The 3,158-nt window shown below is 46.2% G+C and overlaps 1 pseudogene; it reads right to left on the reverse strand.

Moving 5' to 3' along the window:
* Positions 1 to 1,297: 1,297 nt before the first annotated feature.
* On the reverse strand, positions 1,298 to 2,864 carry LOC112397785 (high affinity cAMP-specific and IBMX-insensitive 3',5'-cyclic phosphodiesterase 8A pseudogene; annotated as a pseudogene).
* Positions 2,865 to 3,158: the final 294 nt, after the last annotated feature.

Genomic DNA, 3,158 nt, shown 5'->3' on the forward strand with positions numbered 1-3,158 from the left:
CCAAGAAACTCAAAGAATACCCAGCAAGATAAATACAGGAGAGGGGGGGACAAACCACACATAGGCATATCATATCAAAATGCAGAAAACCTAAAAGAAAATCTTGAAAGAAGCAAAAGCCAAAGGGAAAAGAACACCTTATCAATAGAGGAAAAGGATGAGAATTATATTGAACATCTCTTCAGAAACTATGTTAGCAAAGAGAGTGGACTGAAATATTTAACATGTTGGAAGAAATAAAATCACAAACCTACAGTTCTGTATCCAGCCAAATTATCATTCAAAAGAGGAAGAGAATTAAAGACTTCCTCAAACAAACAAAAACTGAGGGAATTTATCTTCAGTAGAACTGCATCACAAAAAAAGTTAAAGGAAGTTCTTCAGAGGAAATAAACATCATATAAATAGGAAACTCAGATCTCCATAAAGAAGGAAGAACATTAGAGAAGAAATAAATGAATTAAATATTTTATTTTCTTTACTCTTAACTGATCTAACAGATAAGTGTTCAAAATAATAGCAACAATTAATTGGGTGGTTAAAACTAGTTAATTGGGAAGACACAGGGGAGAAGCTGCAGCTGAGGCTGGAGTCGCCCGTGGGGGCCAAGCCCGCTGTCTACCCGTGGCCGCTGCCGGTCTACGACAAACCCCACGATGCTGCTCACGAGATCATCGAGACCATCCGGAGGAAAAGAGACGTAGAGTTACATCCAGAGAACAAGTTGCTGGACCGCTCCCTGCAGAAGAACCGGGAAGAGTAAGACCAGGAACACACGTGGAAGAAGAAGAAAGAGATGATAAAGTAAAGCCTGGTCACCTCCAGGTTCTGATAGAAATAAAGTTTCCAGAAGCTGTGTTCCTGCAATAAGAAATAAAGATGTGACCTTCCAGTTGTGTAAAGCTCTTAAATGCTGTGTAAGTGCATCGGGTGCCTAAGGAACCTGGAGCTAAATGGGCTAGTTCTGAGAGAGAGAGACTTAACTACGTTAACAAAGGAAATCCATCACTGTCCTTTGCGGGGCCGGTCCCGAGCTCGCGTTTTAATGGACGCGAATGCAAACCGTGGTTCTCACGTGACTTTCTGAAGTGCCCCCGCAGCAGGCCCAGGTACCTTGAGTGGACTAAGTCTCACTTTACGGCAGTGGCATCACATGGTGGCTACAGAAGGTTGCGACGTCCCTGTGTGCTCTAACAGGCTCTGCAGACCGGGGGACGAAAGGACCAAGGAACTCTGCCCTCAGGAATCCCAAGTGACTGGAGGGACACAGCGTCAGGGCCCCTGGCAGTGTCGCCCACTATTCAGGAGGTGGGCGGAGGCTCCGCAGCTTCATTTCGTCCAGTCCCTTCCAGTATTTGAAATTGTTGTCAAGATGCTGCATTAACTCAGGCAGGTCTACAAAGGCGTCCCAAGCAGCAAACACGTCTGTGATGAAATAGTCAATGAGAGAGATTTGGGATTTGGGGATGCTGCAGGTATTTCTGTCCAAAAGTGGCATCACCACAGTCAAGTCCTGTCCCTTCTCTTCATCAGTCTGAGAAAAACATTCTTCTGAGATACGTGCGGCCCACTCAATGCACTCTCCCAGGGGTCGGCAGGGATTGGACGCATCAGCACACTTAATCAGCATTCGTTTGATCAGACTGCGGTTGTCTGGAGTTCTGAGCATAGTGATTATGGCTTCTTGATTTTTATCAGTTTCCCCATCTTCCTCTAATGCTGCCAAGGGCGTGTTGATGCTATCGACAAATTTGTTGACGTGCTCAAAGTGCTTTGTCATTTCTGTGGCTAAGACCATGTCGATAATACTCTGGCGCGGCGTCCGGTCATACCTCTCCATGTTTTTAAAGATGTTGCATTTATCATCACGAGTGGTCAGCTGGAAGGCCAAGGCCGCGAGGTGGCTCTCGAGCACAGCAGTGTCGTTATACAGAACGGCCAGCTCGCTCCCAGCATTGTACAGGAAGGAGGTGGCTCTCCCGGGGTGGTCCAGGTCATGGACAGTGGCTGCAATGAGGGCCGCGATCTCATCAAGTGGATCTAAAGTTTGCTTTATCCTCTCTTGGCAGAGAAAATAGGCAGTGGCGTGAAACACGTCGGCAGAACGTGTAGGACTGTGGTAGGTGTTAGAAGCATGATAATTGGCTTCGATAATTTGCAACCACGATCTCAGCGTTGTCTCAGAGCATTTTAAGACTTCACAGACTCCAAAGTGAGCAAATATGTTCAGACCAAGATAAATCAAAGGCCTTTTAGGAATGGCAGCCTCCAGTTCAAAAATATCAAAGTCCCAGGATTCCTCATGTCCCATGGCCCGAGTTATCTGTGATGGGATGTTGTGAAGGGAGGTGGGGGTGATTACACTGCTGGAAACCTGTTGAAAGAACATACTCATTCCTGGATGGTCTTCACAAAACATCAGACATTAAGCCCCCAACAAGGTCAATGGCATGAGGATCATCGTCCTTAGCATCAAGCTGTGGTGAATATAATTCAGTGGTTCTTAGACTTTCCAGCACACGATCTAAGGCTTCTGTCACCGGCATGGGACTGCTTTCCTGGGCAGCACTGATGATATCGATTGCCTTGCTGATGGGCGCCTCGATCTACATGGAATGTATCCGGGCCATGGAGGAGCGTTGTCTCTGGCTGGAAACTTTGCTTGTTCGAGAGGCAGCAGTTCTGACGTCTAGTGAGCTTTTTCTCCCGTCGTTATCTTTGCCTGACTGATTATCTGTATGAGTGTCAGACTGAACACATTCAGCTATTTTCTCAGCCTTACTGTTGCCAGTGCACACTCTGACAATGGACACATAGTGTCTAATTTTTCCTCCCTGTCCAATGACAGGTATCATCTTCACATTTTGTTGTTGAGAGACATACAGAGAAGCCAGGGAGAGTCACGCCATCTCTCCCTCCTCTGGACCTTAGCTCCTCCTGATTGTCACTCATTACACTGAGAACAGATTTCAGGACTCAGCACATGCAGCCATAATGTGTGCCTAATTCCACATCCCAGTCACTGGGACACAAAATTTTGGTGTCTTCAAGTCTGGCTCCCACATCAACACTCACATATGTCAGTTCTTCCTCTACAGCTGAGTCAGTGAGTAAAGACACATAAACAGAAGCAGATTAATACGAACAAGGTTTTATTG

The sequence above is a fragment of the Neophocaena asiaeorientalis genome, unplaced genomic scaffold, assembly GCF_003031525.2.
Source record: "Neophocaena asiaeorientalis asiaeorientalis breed wild unplaced genomic scaffold, Neophocaena_asiaeorientalis_V1.1 scaffold154, whole genome shotgun sequence".
Taxonomy (NCBI): Eukaryota; Metazoa; Chordata; class Mammalia; order Artiodactyla; family Phocoenidae; genus Neophocaena; species Neophocaena asiaeorientalis.